At 41.8% G+C, this 23,843-nt stretch overlaps 1 protein-coding gene and 1 non-coding gene across 9 annotated transcripts in view; one reads left to right on the forward strand and one right to left on the reverse strand.

Moving 5' to 3' along the window:
- Positions 1-23,843, reverse strand: part of PPARGC1A (PPARG coactivator 1 alpha) — a 714,869-nt gene that overhangs the window by 74,285 nt on the left and 616,741 nt on the right. The gene's annotated exons all lie outside the window — the stretch shown is intronic.
- TRNAS-GGA (transfer RNA serine (anticodon GGA)) lies at positions 1,004-1,075 on the forward strand. Its single transcript has one exon. It is a non-coding gene; the product is annotated as a tRNA-Ser (tRNA).

The following is a 23,843-nucleotide window of genomic DNA, read 5'->3' on the forward strand; positions in this document are numbered from 1 at the left end:
AAAAAGCAGGACAATATAAAGGCCAGAATCTAAACAGTGATGCTCGGAGGATATTGGGTACCACCAGTTTGCACTCTGTTTGATAATATTTACCTACTGACCATTCTTAGCCTTCTCGGGATGACCAGCCTCCCAGGAATAACAATAGTGTCTGGTAATACCAGTTGCATTCTTGGATATGTATCTTCATTCAATCAACAGTATAACTGTTACCATAATACCCTGATCAATACGCTGCTACCCAAACTAGAACAGGATGACCTTTAAATACAACATATTTCAAATGAAGGGCAAGACCACATGACATCCTTTTTTGGTGTGCTGCGGTGGGAGTGGTTGTGAGCACTCTCATGTTTAGACAGCAATAAAACACTGTTTCGTAAACATAACCAGAAATGCAAAATGGGCACCACTTTATCTTAAACATCAGTGCACAAAAACCTGTATTATTTGAAACAAAGAATGAACTAGCTGAAATGGAATCATTGACCCAACCAAAGATTTTGATAGGTACCAGACCCAGTCTGGCCGCTACTCAAGAGAGCTTGTTAACAGGTGATTTTCTCAGTCCCCATAAATATTTCCAGGATGGTTTTGAAGATCACAAGTAAAATATCATTAATTCATTCATTAGGCAGCACTGAGCACTTCTCATTCACAGAATTTTGAACTAGGGACTAAAGAATAGCTAAGAGAATGTAGGAACTGAAAAAAATAAAACTCATCATCCCACGAGCTGAGAGAATAATACACTGTCTTACGACACATATTTATTGAGTTCCTATTATGTGCAAGGCATTGTGCATAAAAAAGAGATGAATCAGGCACAGTTTTACTTTTTAACCCAAGAACAGCAGAAAGACAAAACATTAAGGAAAAAAAAAGGCACAGCCACAAATGCAAAATGATTTGATGTCCACTAAAGAAAGGATTCATGGGGTCGCAAAGAGTCGGACACGACTAAGAGACTGAACTAAACTGAACTGAAAGAAAGGAGAGGGCTTCCCTGGTGGCTCAGATGTTAAAGCATCTGCCTGGAATGCAGGAGACCCGGGTTCGATCCCTGGGTAGGGAAGATCCCCTGGAGAAGGAAATGGCAACCTACTCCAGTACTCTTGCCTGGAGAATCCCATGGAGGGAGGAATAAAAAGAGCTAAGCGCAATTGTAAGAAACAGTTTATTGGGGGGAATACATCTGTTTTCAATTGCATTTTAAAAGAGTTATATACCCCACTAAACTTGTCTTCCAGGAGACCTGTCTTACAGGCATATTCTACCAAATCTGGTTTACAAATACATGTCCAAGAGTTCAGTAAAGGACTTTAAAGTCAAGTTTAGGATGTGTTATCAATACTTTGTAATTGCCTTCCTTCTCAAACAAATGCCGACAAAAATATCCATCCATCAGTCACTAAGTATCAGGAACATACACACTGAGGGCATGAAGAATATCACAAAGAGTTCCTGGCCTTACAATTTTAATATATGCTTTCAAGTACCTGTGTGCATGCATGCTAAGTCACTTCAGTCGTGTCTGACTCTGTGCGACTCTCTGGACTATAGCCTGCCAGACTCCTTTGTCCGTGGGATTCTTCAGGCAAGAATACCGAAGTGGGTTGCCATGCCCACCTCCGAGGATCTTCCCAACCCAGGTATCGAACTTGGGTCTCCTGCATTGCAGGCGGATTCTTTACCATCTGAGCCACTAGGGAAGCCAGCTTTCAAGTATATGCAAATGAAAACATCTTATGCAAATGAAAACATCTTATGCAAATGAAAACATCTACAGGCCCATGGGTAGTAAGGTATAAACTCTGATTTGCCGACAGGCTGTGGCAGGATGGATTCATGCTGATCTCTCCACTGAATAACATGAAATCTCTTCCAACAAGATCAGATCTGGGCTCCGCTAGCTCTTGGGGTAGAGGTGGAATTAATGAGGGAACACTTCCAGAATTTGAGAGATTCCTGTGATTTTAAAATTCAGAAGAAATGAAAACAAGGGGACAGAAATAATTCCAGGCATTTGGAAAATTTGAAAAAGGCTGGGAGTAGGAGGGGATGAGAAGCTTAGAGCCCAGCAACAGAGGTATTAAGTCAAAGGGTGTGGTTAAAAATTCAAGTCTGGGAGTCAGGCAATCTTAGTTCTCCTAGTTCCTCTTTGTAACTTGGCCCTAGAGAGGTTTCTTACCAAAACCTCACTTTCTGAACAGTAAAGTGAGATAACACCTCCAACCCATCATGGCAATTAGGTGAATCAGACATGATCACTTATTTTTAATATATTAAGTTAAACTTTATAAGGGCTTCTCAAGTGGTGCAGTGGTAAAGAATCTGCCTGCTAATGCAGGAGACACAAGAGACATGGGTTCGATCCCTGGGCCAGGAAGATCTGCTGGAGGAGGAAATGGCAACCTGATCCAGTATTCTTGCCTGGAAAATTCTATGGACAGAGGAGCCTGGAGGGCTACAGTCCATGAGGTTGCAAAGAGTTGGACACGACTGAGCACACTCACATACACACAAACTTTATAAAATAAAACTTTTTTTTTACATGATAACACTGTTTAGAGATGTGTAGCCCCAGCGTCTAGCACATAAAAATACCCAAAGTTACTCTTTCTATTGGCAAGAGAAAGCCTGGCAAATTATTGACCTCAAAGCAAAAGTGAAAAATCTTTAATATGTCAGACAAAGGGAAATCTCGATATCCCTCCTCCACAGTGTCTGCCAAATAAATATTTCCTTTAAGACACCCATCCTCATAAAGACTTTCATGACTGCTCCCAAGCTCAATTGCTATATTTTTTTTCACTGATTTCTAATAGCAGCCACCCCAGGCTCTTTAAATCTATGCATATTACATTCTAGATCCTTCTTCTCGGCTCCTGCCATGAACCATACCCTCCCCTGATTCTCTTGTTTCCCTTAACTGATCCTAAAGCCTCCAAATCACCCAAGCTTGAAACCACAGCCATTTTTACTCCTTTTTGTCTTACCACAGCATCGAACCTCTCACTGGATGTGATGAAGATCTTCATCGATTCTTTCTTCACAATGTCTTCCACATCCACCCCTTCCTTTCATTGTCACCATCATTTCCTAATTCCAGCCCTATTACCTCAAGCTTGAAAACCACAACAGCCTCCTCACTGGGCCTCTGCCTGCAACTTCTGTGCAAGACAACACTTTTTCCATGATAAAAAGGTCTGTCTCCTGTCTTCCCCGGGCTTGTCCTGACCTAAGTCTGTCCATTATGCTTATGTGTGTACTTGTGCATGCTCAGTCACTCAGTCGTATTCAACTCTTTGTGACCCCGTGGACTGTAGCCCACCAGACTCCTCTTGCCTGGAATTTTCTACATTTCCTACTCCAGGAGATCTTCCTGACCCAGAGATCGAACTCACGTCTTCTGCATTGGCAGGCAGTTTTTTTTTTTTTTTTTTTTTATCACTGTGCTTCCTGGGAAGCCCTGTTAACCATTATATGAGTCACTTAAGGTACCTGGCCCTCAGATTCCCTATTGTTGGACTAATCTCTCCTTAGTTCAATACTAAGATTCTATCCACTTGGTCTCTCCACCACCATGACTTTGCTCTCACTATTGTCTCTGTCCCATCCAGTTTGTTATGTTAATAGATGGCATAAATCCTGGCATATAGTAGGTGGTCATTAAATATGTGGTGAGTAAATAATGAGAAGAAAACTGATGTCTGAAATATTTCCCTTTCCTCTCTGCTGATGGACATCTCTGTTCAGAAGATCTGTTTCAGTTCTGACTTCTGTCTTCTCCCATGGGTCTTAAGGATCTTTCCCAATTCTAAAACTCTAAGAGGCATTTGCTAATATCATGCTGATGAGCATATTCCCTTATGGGACAGCGAGTTTCTAATGGAGCCCAGGGGCTAGATCCCTGATTTGTATTTTTGACATGATGCCTAGAATATGGCTTTGTTGAATGACCATCCATGTTTCACCTGTTGTCCAACTATGACCCATGAATAGGTCTTGCTTCCTCACAAAGCTGTATATCCCCCCCAAAAAAGAATTCCTGAAGTTCATGAACTTTTTTTATATGTACCATAGTTTCTGGCAAAGTTCTAGGCACACAGAAGAAGCTGAAAAGTAATGGCTTCATCATCTTGTACGGCATGTGTGAGATATGAAGCCTTCAGAAGTAGCAGAGACAGCCCTGACAGAGGGAAAGATGGTGGCAGAGTCAAGAGGGCATGATCACTAAGCACAAGTTGATAAGAGTTGAAAAGAAATGATGGAGGAAGATGCCATCATTCACCTAAGAATGAGGAACTTTTTAGCAACAGACAGAAGGTGGAGAACAAAGGACAGGGAGACAGAGGCAGTGACCCTAAGGCTTGTGGTTTGGGGGAAAAACAGCAAACTCGTTTCTGATCTCTGGGAGCACACAAACAAGAAGTTAGGCAACCTGGTGTGCGCTGGGTTGCAGAGTCAGCCTGTGCTAAAGATTAACAGCTGGTCTTAAAGAGGACTAAAGATCAGGAGGAGGCAGCTTGCAGAGCACAAAACACTTCCCTGGCAGTAGACTACAATGGCAGGACAAAGAATGCCCAGAGCCCACCAGTGTTCTGCAGAAATACACACCATGTGATCATTTAACAGGCAATAGAACATCTCAAGAGAGCAAATATATCCTTGGAGATAGCTACTCGACAGGCCAGTGTTTCTGATGCTTCCTGATGAAAAATATTAATAGCAATTTAATCCTATTGACACTGAGGGCAAGCAATGGGAACCAGGGAATTTGAGTTCTGGTTAAATACTAACTCCTAAAACCCTAATCTGTGGGAAGATAGAAATCATGCATAACCAAGAAAAGTGGTGGGGCATTTATCAGGGGCTTAATGACATGTTTATGAGAAGGCTGGTAATTGAGGCAGAATCACTGTGGAAGAGAGGAAACCCAGGCATGATGTCTGGGACAGAGGAGGGCCTTTATACATATCCTCAGTTTTTCTGACTGCCACTGTGTGGGCCTGGGTATCTTCTTCCTACAGTTTGGTGACAAGTCTCCTTGAGAACTGCTGCTACTGCTGCTGCTAAGTCACTTCAGTCATGTCCAACTCTGTGTGACCCCATAGATGGCAGCCCACCAGGCTCCCCCATCCATGGGATTCTCCAGGCAAGAACAATGGAGTGGGTTGCCATTTCCTTCTCCAGTGCATGAAAGTGAAAAGTGAAAGTTAAGTTACTCAGTCGTGTCTGACTCTTAGCGACCCCATGGACTGCAGCCCACCAGGCTCCTCTGTCCATGGGATTTTCCAGGCAAGAGTACTGGAGTGGGGTGCCATTGCCTTCTCCGCCTTGAGAACTGAGGCCTGCCTTAAATACCTTTCTACCCCCACCACACCTGGCTTACTACCTTGCCTATACTCTGAGTTCAAGAAATTTCTGGCTATTGATTGCTGAAATCTACCTGATGCTGAATTGCCAATTTCAGTCTTCAGAATTTCAATAAACCAGTCAATCTGGGAACAACCTTAAACTTAGAGGGTTAACAGTATGATTTTTGAAGAACTAAGTAGAAGATAATACATTATTAAGTGTTGTAATCCACATTTGTGTTTATATGGTTTAAACTGAGGTAACTCACAACTGTGTCTCCAGACATACACCTACCCCATACAACCCGCAGCACACATACACACTTGTGAACAACAGAAAGCTGATAAAGTTGTTTGTATATAGTATATAGAGACAGACAGACAAGAATTGACAGAGCAATAGTCTCATAGAGAGTTGTTAATATGTAAGGAAGAAAGATAGCAGGAATAGCCAGCCTAGTGTTTTAAAACTGCATTTTCTTTGCTTTCTGCTTTTAAATTACACACTGCAAAGTCACTGAGGAGAAAGCTTTAAGAAAACTTTCATTTGCTATGGTACAGCTCGCCGGTCTTTCTTTGCCTAAAAAAAAATAAATAAATAAACCCCCTGGAAACGTTTCTTTCTTCTCATAGACATTAATAATGATAGCTTGAACTGTAAAGATTTGGTTTTACTGAAGGTAATGGAGTAATGTTTATTTCCATTAGACTAGGCCTATAAAATCCTCTTTTTATAACCATGAGCCTACAATTTCAAAACAGCAAAGTTTGACATTTTGGTCTCTGACAGGCAACACTTAATATTGGGATGTTTTAAAAATCTATATGAAAAAAAAAACCTCTTAATACAAGATAGGCTGAACATTTTCCCAGAAAATGGTTTGTTTTAGCTATCTCTCTTCTTCCTGGATGGACGAGGAAAATCAGACAGCTTATTGGCTTAGTTTGTTAGGCCAGGTTAAAGGGATGCAATGCCAAAGACTCTTAAAGGAGCTTACCCTTGGGCTAAAAATAGCAGGCACTAGAGAATTATCTTAAATACGACCAAACTTGTTCTGTACTGTGAATGTAGATAACTGTAATATGTTTCCATTTTTGGTCTTTTCAGGGCTTTTTTAAAATTTGGCTTGTGGTGGCTGACTATTTAAGTCATTTCTGATTCTATTTGTCACATTTGCTCTCGAGATACCACCAAGGGTGACTGACAGAGGACTTCTTACTTAGCTCTGCTGCTTTTGTGATAATCTAATGAGCTACTGGACTGCCAAGGATGACGTAGAAAGGCCTTGTTAGAAGGTGGATTCATTTTTTAAATGTTATTAAGAGCCTACTATGTGCGTCCTTTTTCTTGGTCATTCCGTTTTCTTCCTAAGAGGTAAGATATGCAGTTTACTACATTTAATAAGCAAATAAGAGTATGTTTAACCCCTGATGTAATGAAGCTTCTCAAATAAATAACCTACCAACACCTACAAACTTTCCTCCCTTTTCAATCTTTCAGCAGACATTTTTACCTCTCTTGTGGTGTCTTCATGGTACTTCATCTCTAATTTTGTCACAAAATTCATCCCAATATCTGATAATTTAAGTATCTTTTCACTAGACAACCAACTCTTCTGTCGTAAGTATTATGGACATGATACACTTTTGCCTTTTGAGTACCTAAATTAGTGCCTTGCACACAGTGGATGCTCTTTACATGGTCAACAGATGTGTCATTTTAAGAAGGAGTGAAATAAATTCCTGAATCTGAGTTTCCTATGTAATGGCATACTAAATTTTAACTCATTGGGCTTTCCCGATAGCTCAGTTGGCACAGAACCCACCTGCTAATGCAGGAGACCCAAGAGATGCGGGTTTGATCCCTGGGTCAGGAAGATCCTCTGGAGGGAGAAATGGAAACCCACTTCGGTATTCTTGCCTGGAAAATTCCATGGACAGAGGAGCCTGGCAGACTACAATCTATGGGGTGTCAGGGAGTCGAACACGACTAACAGCACACACACCTCTATGAGTCAGCCCAGGTCCTCACATGGGCTGGGTTAAACTGTTCCCTAATACGTGAAGACAGCTCACTAAGGTCTCTGCTAAAATAGCAAAGATGACCAAGAATTCAACGGCTCTACGGAAACTGGCAAGAAATTCAGGTTAAGGAGATTCTTTCACTTGGCTATTTTTGCACGCAGGTTTCCAGCCTATAAACCAAAGCAAGGCCAAAACGTTCACAGCTTCTGAAAATCCTGAACACCTCAGAAGATTAGCCATCCCACCACTTCATTCTAACCTCTGTGCTTGATTCTTCCATGAAATTGGGTAACTGCCATATAGCTATGGTATTATAAACTTGTGTGATTAGGCAATCATTTTTTTCATATGAAATAAATTTTTTCATCGCAATTTCTGACAAGGAAACTACAACAAAAAGCCAAAATAGTTGCAAAAGGTCTGAAGTATAGATCCACTGAGAGAAGCAAAATGGGCTAAGATCTATGGACACAGTAGTTGGGAACAGGTGGTCCCTGGGACATGGGCAGAATTACTCCCAATGCTCTGAAGTCCCATAAAGGTACCAAATTTTAACTCTTCACTGAGTGTGAGATCTCCTATAGGAGACAGATGGAGAAGGCAATGGCACCCCACTCCAGTACTCTTGCCTGGAAAATCCCATGGACGGAGGAGCCTGGTGGGCTTCAGTCTATGGGGTCGCTAAACGTTGGACACGACTGAGCGACTTCACTTTCACTTTTCACTTTCATGCATTGGAGAAGGAAATGGCAACCCACTCCAGTGTTCTTGCCTGGAGAATCCCAGGGACGGGGGAGCCTGGTGGGCTGCCGTCTAAGGGGTCGCAGAGTCGGGCACGGCTGACGCAACTTAAGCAGCAGCATAGGAGACAGAGTGAATACTCAATATCCATTGCAGACAGATAACAGTGTCTTTATGTGCCAACACACAACAGCTTAGCATGTGTCTCACAACTGCTGTTATAACCACGCATCTACCTTCATCTAAGGAGCAGGTTTCAGTGAACTAGAAGTAGGTTCACTGCCACTCTGGCAGGTGCACATGTACTGCTGTCACGGCTGGCTCTGTTTACAAACCGTCTCTTGGAGAGCATGCTCTCAGATCTTTGAGATGTCTTTATTTTTAGCGTGATTGGTCTGAATGGCTGGGTAGGTTACTTTATTCTCTCTCTCTCTCTTCCTGACTCTCTCTTTTCCTCTCCCTGAATTTGATAGAACCACTGGAAATCCATCCATTAACAGACATCAGCAGAGAAGGCACTGGCAACCCACTCCAGTACTCTTGCCTGGAAAATCCCATGGACGGAGGAGCCTGGTGGGCTGTAGTCCATGGTGTCTCTAAGAGTCGGACACGACTGAGCGACTTCACTTTCACTTTTCACTTTCATGCATTGGAGAAGGAAATGGCAACCCACTCCAGTTCTTGCCTGGAGGATCCCAGGGACGGGGGAGCCTGGTGGGCTGCCGTCTATGGGGTCGCAGTGTCGGACACGGCTGACGCAACTTAAGCAGCAGCAGCAACAGACATCAGAAGTAGCATTCCAAATATGCATGGCTTTGTGCTGGGCACTGAGAAGATGACAAGACACCAACTTAAGGCAGCCATTTAATGAGTATGACGGAAGTCCTTGTGTGGTTTATAATGGAGCATGAGGGACACTGCCAGAAGCATAGACCCCTGTAGCTACAATGCAGAGACCTTCACAAAAGGAAAAGGTGCTCTTTCACACATGTGACAATAATACTCATTTTTTGCCTATGAGGGGCCATCGAGACCTTAAATTTACAGACTTAGCAGTTTATCCTTTCCCTGGTAAAGGCTCCGACTGAACACAGACCCAAGCAACTACAGCCTTTACCACAGCACACGGTTATAATACAGTTTATGGACACTGTGTCTACAGAAAAGTTCCTTTGGACTCTCACTTTTTAAGACTTATTTGCAGTGACACACAAAGGAGGACAGCTTGAATTTCTGAGAGCCCCCAACCACACAGCTTTTCCTGTCCGTGTTCCTGAACTTCATTTGCATTGATTTTCTCTTTTTCCCCTGCTCAGCTCTGTGGAGGACACTGCAATGGCAGGGCAGCCAGCTCACACACAGCCTGGGATTGGCTTTTATGCTCCTGGATGAAAGGTCGGGTGGAAAGGCCCACCACCAGCACAATTAATCTGGTCACTCAGGGACCATCCGCTGGTTCAAGAATAGCTTGCCGGTGAGTGATGGACAGGGTCACCGCTGCCTGACTGTATCAGGGGCTATTATGACAGCCATAAAGAGAAAGGGAAAAATTGAACAAGGGAAGAATGACTCCTGAAAGGGACATGAAGAGAGGCACAAATGCCTTCTTACAAAGGAGAAGTGTGAGAAGTGCCAGGGGAGCTGGGCTGCTTACAGTAGTCGGGGTGGATGGCATTCTTTGAAATTGCCAAAGTTGGAATATTAATGAGGGGTCATGACCTAACCAAAGCTCAGGGTCCACATAGAGAAACCCAAACTGTCCATTCTCTCCCCTTAGGTGAAAATTGACAGACCTGGGCCAGAAAGTTCAGATAAAGAAGACCCAGCCATAGCATTCCTTGGGTTTTGAGACAGAGATAAGACTTATGAAACTCAGTCCTTCAAATTATCTGAAATCCTTTACCCGAAACCAAGCAGCACAATTTAGTGAGTGTCTAACAAGCTCTACAGCTGGTGATTTATTTATAGGGCTTCCCTGGTGGTTCAGATGGTAAAGAATCTGCCTGCAATGCAGAAGACCCAAGTTTGATTCCTGGGTCAGGAAGATTCCCTGGAGAAGGGAATGACTACCCAAAGGATCTGCAAACAAAATGAGAAACAAGGAGGAAATTATTCACAGTGCTGGTAATACTTAAGTATGTTCTCAATAAATTATGCATTGTTGGGTAGCAATTTATATTTGGAGACTGCATAGAAAAGCACCAAAGAGGAAGAGTATAAGTAATTTCATTCTAAGGTAACGTAGGGAAATCGCTTATTTAAGGATAACCCACAGAGATAGGAGCCTGGTGGGCTGCAGTCCATGGGGTCACTAGACTTGGACACGAAACTTAGTGGCTAAACAAAAACAACAACTGCTGAGCTGTATTTTTCTTAACCAATGGCCTCAGAGCTAAAGACTTTACTACTGACAAGAAAAAAGAAAATCTTTTTTATTGGAGGAAATTTTACCAGTTGTGTTTTTGAAGGGAGAAAGTGATCCGACAAAATATATAATGAAGTTCAACATTAAACTATCATTACACAGAATATTCTCATATTAGGTGTTGCTATTTGGGAAAGACAGGATGATATCTAGACCCCATGAAAATCTTTTATATATAAAAATATGTGTGTGTGTTTGCATATATGCCTCATTTATCTCTCATGATCAGGCATTAATCTACATTGGAACTCGCACAGATGAATCAAGAAGTTAAATGGCTTAAGCACCTAATTTTTTATTAAAGCACTTCATTTACATATTTTCCTCATCTTAAAAATTACGAGAATTGATTTTTGTAGCATTGTGTCATACTATAAAATGACCATAGGGAGCTATTTAGAAATATAGCCCTGAGAAATACAGGGCATTTTTCCTCAACTGAAATTGCCCCAGATAGTCATATTTTCAGTAATTGTCTACTTTTTGTAGTTTTTAGTCTCATCTGTTTTGGTCAGGTCTTACTTCCCACTCCTTGCCTCTACAAGCTCATTAACTTTCTAAATCATTTCTTCTAATCTCCCATGTGCTCAGAACACAGATAACTAGATTTGTTTAAATTGCAATTGAAACAAAAGGAAGCAAGTGGTAAGTGAGAGTTGGAGAAGCTTATCTGGGAATAAAATGCATTGAGTTTGAGGGTAGGATTTTTTTTTGCACGTGGTTTGGCTTCTCAGAGACATCTATACAAATGGTGTGTTTCTCAGCTATGTTTCAGACAATTAATAATACTAAGTTAATAATGGCCAGAGAAATGAGGTCTCCTAATATGAATTATAAAAATAACCACTGTGATTAAGTAAAAATACATCCCATCTATGGAACATACATCTTCTCTTTCAGCTATGAAACATGTCACTAGAAATAAAAATGAACCAGCAACTAAAGGAAAAAAAGTAGGATCGATGTTTTGTTTTTCCATATCACAAAAGCAGCAGAGAGGTCACACAGTACTGTTGGAGGGTATCATGCTTTTTGCTGACTCAGAGAAGAAACACATTTGCCATTCAAAGACAAATTAAACAGGCCATGGATCATGCTACGTGGACTGCCGGACTCAGTTATCTGCCAAGACCAGGCAACATTCAGTTACCTCCAAACGCATCTAAACACAGAAAATTCTTTGGCTCTGTGTGGACAGAATGTCTTTGTCAAAATTTGCAGTTGGAACAAATATTGCAAAGCAGACCAGACCCATATTTGTCCCAGGAGAAACTGACACAAATCCTTTTAGGACAGGGGCAGCCACATTGTTGGGATTGCCCGGTGATAGGATTAAAGGAGCTAGAAAGTGGCATCGTGACCTAATGTAACTCTCAAATCTACTGGTCTCAGCATCCCAGCATTGGGGACCAGAGGGGGAAGGAAGTCAATCAGAAGTCACTCATCCCATGCAGCATCACTGCATTCAAATGCTCAGGCATTTGCCCAGACTCTTCTTCAGTGGGACCAGCCTTCCCAGCTTGCAGCACTGCCTAAAAGAAAAGGCAACTGATATCAGCGGCTCAGAGGAGAGCAGGGTGTCCCCGCTAAGCATGTGCTGGCAAGACACAAGAGGATCCTAACATGAGAACATTTCTGGACAGGATCTGCATTGGCGAGGATCCCTGAACACCCGGGAGAACTATGTCTGGAATACAGAAGCTCCAACTTCACCTCTGAACAAATGAGATGGCACTAGGAGAGGCTAGTGTCCTGAGGCCAAGAGTCCGTGGAAAAACCAAGGGCATTCCTGTAATAGAGGGACTTTTTTTCCCTATGTAAGCACCATGTAAAAGCAGAAACAAACTTCTCAGAAAGGACTGGGGAGAAGAATTTAAGCTGGGGAATTACAGGGAAGTGAAACAGATCTAATGGACTCAGGCCCAGGAATGATGTAGTGCCTGGTACCTCCAGAGAGCAGAGGAAAGGGCTGGGGAGCCTTTGTCCTGATCCTGCCTCACTCATGGAAGCAGTCAGGACCCTCCATGAGACAATGAAAAGAAGATTCCAAGACACAGAAAAGCCACCTATTCAGGACGTCACATATGGGCAAAAAGTGTGTCAGGCCTTTCAGCTGGACTGAAATATCATTCTCATAGAGAAAGGTCAACAGGCCTAAAATGGTACAAAATGGTTTTCATCCAAAAGAGCCCCACATACATTGCCAGGGGTTCAGTGTTACACTCACAGCAGCCTGGCATACTAGTTAGAGAACTTTCTGCTGACAGCCTTGCCCTCTGCCCTTAGGTTGGCTACCCCCATCTTCTCTCAGTCATTTCCAATGAGCAAACCACTATTTTTCTCAATACTATATGTGTAGGACACCATAAATCCCAGGTTCCCCACTTTCAAATATTCTGTCCCACTGCCCTGAATTTGATGGACTCTATGCCTGGGTTTCTGGTTTGGCGCAGAAGGTCCCATTACCTAGGAGAAACTCTCTCCAGCAAAATTCTACCTTAAGGTGAGGGCCTTTTTGAAGATGATAAGTGTACCAACCCAGCAAAAGGCAGAAATGATCTGTGAGCAATGACCAGGATAACAGGTAAGAGGCCAAAGTCTCTGCTTTGCTTTCTCTATCCTAGAGCTTGCTGCTGCTGCTGCTGCTAAGTCACTTCAGTCGTGTCCAACTCTGTGCGACCTCATAGACAGCAGCCCACCAGGCTCCCCCGTCCCTGGGATTCTCCAAGCAATAACACTGGAGTGGATTGCCATTTCCTTCTCCAATGCATGAAAGTGAAAAGTGAAAGTGAAGCTGCTCAGTCGTGCTGACTCTTAGCAACCCCATGGACTGCAGCCCACCAGGCTCCTCCGTCCATGGGATTTTCCAGGCAAGAGTACTGGAGTGGGGTGCCATTGCCTTCATCCTAGAGCTTATCTCACTTGATTTTAAAGCCCTGCCTGCATCACTCACCATGAGCTTCATGGCACCACAAACTTTGTCTACATGTAGTCACAGTACCTCCAGAAAGTGGCAAGGGGATCAGCATGCTGATGGTTCACAATAATTTTTTAAAGAAGGAATAAATAAATCAGTGTAAAGAAACTGTTTAAGTCCAGACGCATGAAGAAATATGAAAATACAAGTTGGAGACCAGAAGTTTTGGCTGGCAAGTGGTTTCTTCCATGAGAAAATGTGATCATCTATACCACAAGTAACATGGAATGAAAAGATCAGTGCTAGGCCTGTGTGTGTGTGTGTGTGTGTGTGTGTGTGTGTGAGTCACTCAGTTGTGTCTGATTCTTTGCGACCTCATGGACTGTAGCCTGTCATGTGGAATTTTCTAGGCAAGAATACCAGAGTGGGTTTCCATTTCCTCCTCCAGGAGATCTTCCCTTGATCACACTCATGTCTCCTGCATTGCAGGCAGATTCTTTACCATCTGAGCCACAAGGGCAGCCAGTGTTAGGCACACCCCTTGGTAATAACATGCATTCTAAAGCACTGTCCTGAGGTTTTAAACTTAGTAACCTAACTGGGAAAACTCACATGAAGGCAGAAACAGCCGGCAACACCTTCTGTCTCCAGGCCATTTGAAGGAAGATGAGGAGCACTGAACACATCTAAGAATTTCTCAAAAGTGAAGGAGTACTTGACATCGGTTTCTACTCATGCCTGGTGCCTAAATATCAGCCACCTTGGAAACTGATCTCTGTGATTGCACCCCAGAGACTGGTGAGTACCTTTCATTTGTCTCCTTCTCTTTTCAGTAAGTTGCACATTTGCTTAAATCATTTCCTTGTTGCATCTCTCTAAATTCTCCATCATGGGAAAGTCTGATTGAAATGTCCAGCCTTCTCTATGACCCAGGACTCTGGTAATGAATTAAGAGTTAACTAGAGTGAAGTGAATGCGAGAGCTTGCCAAAAGATGGTTAGAAAATTTCATGACAATTAGCACTGATTTGTGCTACAAGAATAGAAAAAAAAAAGTTTTAAAGGAGAACAAAAAAAGCTACTCACACATACGCAACCCCAAAAAAAGCCTTCTAGCACTGGCTGAAAATGATACCATTGGATGACAGAAGAAACACACCAGATTAGCCAATTAGCATTCACCCAAGAAAAGCAAGCACTTTGAAGAGAGGGGAGAAAAGGAACCCATCAACTGTAATATCAGCTTTACAATAGCCCTGACTGTTTATCTACCCAAAGGAAATGCTACCTCCCCACTTTTTTTGTGACCCTCTCGACAATTCTGGGGGAAAAACTGTTAGTTCAACATTATCGCAAGCCAGAATATGACTCTATTTATGTGACAAGTTGACAACATACAATTTCATGCTTGTTGAACTGATCGGTGTTATATATTCACTGTGCATATTATGAAGCCTCACCATTATAAATATGAAACAGTATACACTTATTCAAAGTAACTCCAGCAGCGGCAATTTATAGCTAGGTTGTTTGTGCTCTTATGGAGCCCGTCGCCGCCTTAAGGGGCTGCAGCATGCAGAAACAGATGTGAAGTGTGACTCCGACCAAAATGGATTGACGATGACCTATGTGAGAGCAGGCTATTACATTTTGGTCTGCATGGCAGCTGACACTGGTTTGTATTTAGATATGTGACTGGTGAGAACACTGTGTCCTTAAAGCTCTGTTTAAACACAGGCCAAGACATTTGTCTACTGGACTAATTATTTTACCACCCTGCTATGGCAAGTATCCCTTTTTTTTCCCCTTGAAAAAAAAAAGAATGTGAATGTGTATGTATGCACACGCACACACACACACACACACACACACAGGCACATAGTTCCACTATGCTGTGTAAAATTACAGTCAGTACTTTAAAACTTGGTTGTGTCAAGTGAGTGCTGGCAAGAGTTCCAGAACGCCTGCATCACAGGAGTTGTACCACATTCGTGATCAGGTGCCTGGGAACAGCACAAGGCCACAAACCATCAAATCATAAGCTGTCACAGCCACTGTTTTTGGTTGAATCGTTTCCTCCTTTCTCTCCCCATCTTTCTTTCTCTTAGCAAGCTTCAACCAATTTGCAAGTGTTCGCTTCCACAAGGACAAATTTGGAAGAGTGAAGAACAACACAATTTATCCAAATGTGGAAGGAAATGAGGGAACCAGGCGCCTTGCTAAAGCTAGATATCACAAATTTGCATAAGTAGTTTCCCAACGACAGAGGTGCTATTCGGAACAAAATAAATTGCTTGTATTGTATGCAAGGGCACAAACCTTGACCAAGTTTGCAGTTGCTTCCCTGCTCCTACATTTCTTTAAGTACACCCAGATATTCCTGCCAAGAAGCCCAACTTTCTGTAGGTAGTGGCTCTCTGTAGGTAGATCTAAAACGTTAATAGTCTATTTATTATTTTAATTATTTGTTTTTAGGTAGACCTAAAAAGGTTATTGTTTAGCATAAAAGTCTTCAACATCTGTATTTGACTATTAAGAAAAATAAACCAAAAATATTTGATGTATTAATCATGTTGCTCCAGGATTTTCTAGCAATTATTCTCCCCCCTTTCTGTTTATTTGCTTAAGAGCAACACTCTTAGTTTTCATTTTGAGATCGAGAAATGGAGTCACCGACCGGAATCTTGGATTTCTTTCTAAAGATTTTAATTCTAGGGTTTTGGAACTTGCCCATTCTAACAAAGTTTGCTATTCAAAATCTACATCTCTTTCTACTTTTCCTGTTGGACTGAAGTGAAGGTGTTGTTGGTCTGTCTAGTAAATCCAACCCACAAGATAACATAATCACATACATTCATTTCTCAGAGACCTTGGCGGTTCTTATCTCCTTGCTTTTATGATCTCTTATGAACAGCCAGGAATAGCAATTTGCAGCCTGTTTGTAAAGTCATCTTAGTCTGAACCTAGCCTTCTCCTCTTTTATCACACAGTGATATTCTACAGCTAAATCCCATTTGCCACAGTAAAATTTGCTCTGAGCTCCATTTTAGAATAATGTGAGTATTCTCTGTGTGTATGGAACATATCAAACATGCAATGGAGGGCGATTATCATTTCAATGAACTATTTATTAATAGAAGACAGTGTGTGTGCTTTGCTTAGATTTATTGATATGCTGCCCACCATACATTGTAGCCTGAAGTTATTTAGTTCCTGGTCATTAGCGTCTCAGACAAGCAGCTTTGTGGCTCTCACAGTCCCAGTTCTTTGTGCTTTGCTCAACTTTATTTTACCACCAGATCACCTAGAACCTTAAACATAAGGCTTGAGTTCTATGTTAAATCAGAATTATTTCCTGTTAAGTGTTCCAAGCTCCCCATTTTTATTACCAGTTACTTTATTAAATCCTTAATAACATAGATAGAATAGTTAGTTAATTTGTGTGTTGAGCCATGGATGTTAATTTGTAAACATAATAACATACTGCAATCATTTGCATAATAGCATTTTAATCTTTTTAGTAAAAGCTGTAATTCCCTACAAAGTACACTGCAGTAGAAACTAAGTGACTATTGGTAATAATACAAAAGGCCTTAAAATTCTGATCCTATTATAGTGTTGGAACATACCCAAACTGCTTCCATAATCTCTGAAATGTTACTGTTCTCTGATTTAGGTGTCTGTGTCAAGAATAAAAATGAAGTATAACTGGTAGCAATAGACTATTTCCTAAATGTAATTTAGTATTCACTAAGCACCAGCACTTTGCAAATAGCTCTGAGGCTTTCCTTCAAAGTTCAGAGCTCCAGCCCTGCATATTGTGTGAAAAACACCAAGGAACTCACTCTAAAACTCTAAACTCTGCGCCGTAGTCAAGGATCCGATAAATCATGCTGATGTGACACAGAGCAGGGGATCACCCATCAAGAATTTGGCCACTAAGTCTCCCTTCTCCCAACCTGACCAGCCTGCTTTTACCTACTTGAACTAACTGCTTCTGAGAAGTTTGGGAGAGAATGAAGAAGTGGGGGAAATAGTTAACAAAGCTCCTTCTTAAAAAAAAAAATAATGTTTTTGGGGGCTTGATCTCTAGAGCCCATTAACACCAATCACAAGACTGGCCCCCAAAAAGGTAAAAAACAAACAAACAAAATAAAAACCTAGTTTAAAAGTCAGGCCAAGTCATTTTACGCAAGATCTGGTAATTCATTAATCTATCCGGCTGCAAACCTTGAATGAATAACTTGCACTAGTAATGGGGATGGGCAGGTCTACGCAGCATCAGTGTTTAGAATTGGAAACTATGTGAATTTTTCTATTATTTTGGAACAGAACAAGTACAAAAGTATCTCCTATCATCATTTTTGGACAAACGGCATAATGGACGAGAAATCATTTATCATAGTAAAAAGTTGCCCTTGCTCAGAGCAAGAGTGTGTATTTCCTTGTGTACCTCTCTCCCCTTTTCCTTGCTCTCATTCTACCTGCTTGTAATTCTGCGTCTTTGGCAGGTTACAGTAAAACACAGTATCCTGCTTTGCTTTCAAAGTATACCTCAAGAGCACACAATCTTGAAAGTAACCTGAGAGTTTAAAGAAGAAGAAGAAAAAAATGATCCTTACAAAACTGTTTTACACCATAGGCAATTCCTTTTATAAGACCCACAATAAAATGTTCGTTTCTAAAAGACTAGGCACATAATTATCGGGACAGATGAACCTTGTTAAAAATGTGAAGTCAGGGTGGAGAACAGTGGAAGAAAATTTGACTGTTGGTCTTTAATGTTCCTTTTTTATCTGCTTTGTGTGTTGATCTCATTCAGAGGTGAGCCATCTGCTGGGCTGTGGTTCCACCACATTGCGTATAGATGGGGGACGAGGACAAACAGACACTCTGTATAAGCATACTGTGCAAGCACACACGGTTGCTATACAAATAGTTTGTCCACTGCAGTATCCTGCATCTTAATTACTTTAACCTCGACTAATATCTCTGAAGTAAATCTAAGAGGCAATGAGCCACTTTTTCCTGAATGCTCTCCAAGTTTTCCTCCTTGTGGACATGGGTCTCCACTTTTCTGGCTCCAAAGATATCCAGGCAGAGTAATGTTCAGTTCAATGACCCACTGGCAAGTTCAGGAGGTAGGAAAAACCTAGGATATGCCCATACAATGCCCATACCTACTTCTTGGAGTACCCAGAGTATTGAAGTAGTTGGTCTCTACCTCAAAAAGCACAAACTAGTACCTTCTGGGCTTCCTCAGTGGCTCAGCAGTAAAGAACCCTCCTGCCAATGCAGGAGTCATGGGTTCGATCCTTGGGTCAGGAAGATACCTTGGAGAAGGAAATGGTAACCCACTCCAGTATTATTATTTGTGAAATTGCATGGACAGGAGACTGGTGGGCTACAGTCCAAGGGGTCACAAAGAGGTGGACACAGCCTAAAGAATAAACAACAGAACCACTTTCTATCATCATTGTGACCAATAACACATATGGATTCTCACTTTCCAAATTGCAAATGGTGCTAAAGCTGAAACTCCAGTACTTAGGCCACCTCATTCAAAGAGTGGACTCATTGGAAAAGACTCTGATGTTGGGAGGGATTGGGGGCAGGAGGGGAAGGGGACGACAGAGGATGAGATGGCTGGATGGCATCACCGACTCGATGGACGGGAGTCCGGGAGTTGGTGATGGACAGGGAGGCCTGGCGTGCTGCAGTTCATGGGGTCGCAAGGAGTTGGACATGACTGAGTGACTGAACTGAACTGAACTGAAGAACTGAATTTACTTCTGTGGAAAACAGCAGCAGACCTCATCTTTTGTAATCAAAACTTACACTGACCAAAGTGGTAAAGAACCTACCTGCCAATGCAGGAAACATGGGTTCAGTCCCTGGGTTGGGAAGATCCCCTGGAAGAGGGCATGGCAGCCCACTCCATTATTCTTGCCTGGAGAATCCCATGGACAGATAAGCCTAGTAGGCTACAGTCCATGGGGTTGCAAAGAGTCAGACACGACTGAAGCAACTTAGCACACATGCACAGTAACAAAAGCAACCACCAGGAAAGTTAGTGATGATGGTCACAGATGTCATGTAACCGGCATCCTGTGACTTATTTATTAGTACGGGTAGATGGCAACAGACATACCCCCGTGGATCAAAGCTCCTGAGCCATAATTTTCCAGTGGTCAGCATAATGGCAGCGAGGAAACAGGGTGATAAACCAGATGTTCCCAAGATAAGGCAGATGTTATCCAGGCAAGAAGTCTAAAACAGTCTTTAACGGAGGTGTGTAGAGGAACACACACAAGAAACCTATTCAGTCTCCCTGTCAGATAAGCTGACAGTAGAAGTTGAAAATAAAGCTGTACACAGGCTGGGTCAGATTGTTGCTTCCTGATTTGTGACTCTCCAAGATGAACATCTAACTGATTTATACCCAGAATTTGGAATTTTGTGGTAGACTACAAATGCAAAGATAAGTACAACATAAATTTTTAAAATACTCCATAAGTCTCCATGAGTTTCAACATTCTTCAATGTTCTTATGTTACAGCCAATTATCTCCCCACTTAAAGGGCTATTATTTTCTTACTTGAAGTCTATGTTCTCCGTAAGTGTCATTACCAAGTGCGGCAAAAATCTGGTTGCGGGCCATAAATTGAATTTAAATGACAAACATTTATTGATAGCAAATTGGAAATTCCAGAAATCTTCAAGAAGTGATTATTGTAAATGAATTAGTTCCCTCAACATAACAAAGGAGAATTTATTCTCCTGATGATTAAATTAAGGGGAGGTGGTTTGGACACACATTTTTTCCCTCTGTTTGTTTTGTTAAAATTCTAAGAGGTTTGCCATTCATAGAAAAGTCTGCCTGACCACGGGCACAGTCAGAAGCAGGAATTCATTACCATGGAAGGCTACAGAATTTCCTCCAAGGAGACAAGTGAGAAAAAGCAGACACCATGTAAATGTGTGGATTGGGTTAAATATGTTCTGCCCCTGAGGCAGCAGGGAGATGGGAGCCCCTGTGTAAAATGACTCACAGTCCGAGAAAGTACTTCAGTTCCTAAAGGTGAGCAGACACTGAACCACGTAGATACTCATGAAGTTCTGATTCTCTTTGGAATATTTTCCTTGGCATGCTTTGCCAGCTCCCTCTCTAACCTAACTCATATTTGTCAGTACTGATGGAATTTTCCTGTGAGGTGCTTCAGGTTTTGTTCCCTGGACACCATCCCCTCTGCTGTCACCTTGTCCCTTCTCCGCACCTGCATCGCATGGGGTTTGGAATGCAGCAGAGCCTGCTGTCAGACGCCTTTACTTTTGGCTTCTCCATCGCTCTCACAATGATCAGAATGATCGTCTTTAAATACCGTCTCCATCACATTGCTCTCCTGCTAAAAATCTTCAGTAGCACCCTAATTGCTATTGTGGAAACTAAACATTTGCAACTGGGTTCTCATGACCTGGCATAATTTTGTACCCACCCTAAATCCAGACTTACTCCTCTTATTCCTGTGTTCCCATTAATACATAATTCACTTGAGTAAACCAAGATCTTCACTTTCATAACCTGTCCATGAAAACCCTTCACTCTTATTCTCTCATCAGCCTTGGTGACATTATTCTTGCTGATTCCCTCAGTACATGCTAGAATACACACACACACACAAGTACATATGCAAACACATAGTCTTGCAATATTTGCCAAAAGCTAATATATATGTAGTATATAACCCCATGCATATAAATGTACATGTGTGCATATGCATGAATATACGCTGCCTCACGTTGTCCTCCAGTTGCTGATATATATGAACACATACATGTATATGTATGTTTGTATGCACAGTCTTTTTCATTCTGTTCTAATCGTTTATCATTTCACCATTTACCCTCCCAAACTAGAGGTGCTTTATATGTAGTTTTCACATTACCTAAGGCAGTTCATACCATCAATAAACATATGACAGTCAACCCATTCATAAGGTTGCAATTATTTACTGAGTACATACTTTCTCCTGTTTTCTAAGAAATCACCTAGAAGAACTTCAGTGAACAAGACAAGCTGGTTCTCTGTTCCCCAAATACTCAGCAGTTTTTTGAATAGCCAAGATTTTTTTTAACTTTTCATAGGTATATAATATATGCCCATTGTTGAAAAAATTAGACAACCAAGTTAAAGGAAAAAGTGTAAATTCATCTATATTTCCACCAGAATGATCGAATATTTTTGAAAGCTTTCATCCACCATTCCCTTGAAAGCATAAAACAGGACACCTTACAGACAATAAAACTGGAAACCATCTTTTTTTCTTTTACAAAAGTTCACAGTATCAGACCTTCCTGCGAGTTCCGGCAATTAGCCAACATGAATGCAGGCCACAGCTGAGAGCCCTTCTCTGCACATTAGCAAAGGCAGACTTCAGAACATATTATGAGTAATGACCTAGAGACAGTTACATTCTCACTCTCGATGTTTTAAAGAAGCCCAAGTAGCTGCATTCAGAAGTAACAAGTCAATGAATGAAAGATGCCCATTCAGTGGAATCACAGAAGCATTAAAGCAGAGGTTAAAATAAAGCAGTGATGGAAAAAAAGCAGTGATGGAACTTCCCTGGTGGTCTAGTGGTTAAGGCTCTGCCTTCTAATGCAGGGGGTATGGGTTTGATCCCTAGTCAGGGAACTGGGATCCTACCCTACCTACCAGGGTGTGGCCAAAAATTATGAATAAATAAACATAACATCATAAATCAACTATACTTTGATTTAAAAAAAAATTAAAGCAGAGACAAGGTGGCCCACAAAGTCCCAGAAGAGCCAATGTGTTATTTAACCTACGCTACGTGACCCATCTTTACACACTGCCATGCTGTAAAAGTACTCCTTTATTCTCCTTCTTCGAACAATGCACAAAGCAACAGAGAGAAGGAAGTTGTGTTGCAATATTCTGAAACATTAATCTTGCTACCAGTCGATCCAGGGACGGCATCCTGTTTTCCTGACACATGGATCAGATTCACTGGGCGCTGCACCTATAGGCCTTCTGCCCTGTTTCGCTGAATGGCTTTTGAATCATACCTGGTCACCTGCATTTACACATCCAAACACAGGTTGTGCAAGCAGAGATCGCTGTTTGTGTGCCCAGTTACTCAACCAGCATGTACAATTGCGTGTATGCTCACCCTGCTCCCGTTCAGAAACTCACTGTTTCCCAAATCAGGACATTCAATTTCATTCCTTTATTTTCTTCTTCTTACGTTACATAAATATTAACCTTAGACTCAAATGTATGGAAAAGGTCAAAGGAAGAAATTTCTATTTATTCCCAACATTTAAATATTCTGCAGTACTAAATGTAACTCTTAAATACCCTCTTTCTTCCTGCTTTGATGAGAATTCAGAAGCCCTGTGGCCAGTTTCCAGCAGTGTCATCAATGTGCTATTTGAGTCAGGGAAAAGTGTTGAACGACTCAGTGCCTTATTTTATTCTGGGAATCCGAGGTAGATAATGCTTGTTATTGGCAGATCAGAGGTGGCAGAGACCATGACTGTTGGGCTTGCTCAAGCACAAGGCCTTCACAAATGTGATGAGGCAGGATTTTGAGAACAGGAGGAGAGTGAGCGAGCACCGGTGAAAGTCCGCTGTGACAGGCTTAAAGTCACAGGCGCTGGGAATACCTGGGGTGACGCAGCTTTGGGAGAAGCAACGTGCAAAGCTGTAGCCGTTCAAGGGTTATTTATTCTGTTGCCTACAGAGCTTCTTCACAGGGGACAACACAGGTTTAGAATTCCACCTATGCTCAAAACACACTTTTCTTTTTCCGTTATACAAAAGACGTCCGAGTTTAACACTAGAAGGTAAAGAGTAGAGGCATTTTTTCTCTATACAAATGCTGAGAATGCTGCTGGGTGTAGCGGTGCTGCCACACATGGCCTTATTACCCTCTAATCCACAAAGAAGAATGGGTTTTGTGACATCAGAGAAAATGTTATGGGGACTTATATATACAGTCACGTTTTTGCTGTCTGCCACTAAGAGAATTTCTGACATATCACTCCTGAGGCCCTGCATCTCAATAATTTTATATGGCTTCTAAGTCTTTGTATCCTGTATCTTAACTTTATTTTCTCTCTCAGAAATCTGACCAATTCATCTTTAGAGTTTTCTAAAAATTGCGAGTAACTATTTTTTTTTTTAAATACAGGGTTTCTCCACCTCAGCACTGTGGTCATTTGCGGTCAAATGATTCTTTGTTGTAGGGAGTCATCCTGTGCCTTGTAGAATGTTAAACAACATCTCTGGTTTCTATCTGCTAATTGCCAGCAGCATCCCCCTGCCCCCAGTCCTGACAATTAAATATCCC

Source organism: Bos indicus, chromosome 6 (assembly GCF_029378745.1).
Source record: "Bos indicus isolate NIAB-ARS_2022 breed Sahiwal x Tharparkar chromosome 6, NIAB-ARS_B.indTharparkar_mat_pri_1.0, whole genome shotgun sequence".
Lineage (NCBI taxonomy): Eukaryota > Metazoa > Chordata > Mammalia > Artiodactyla > Bovidae > Bos > Bos indicus.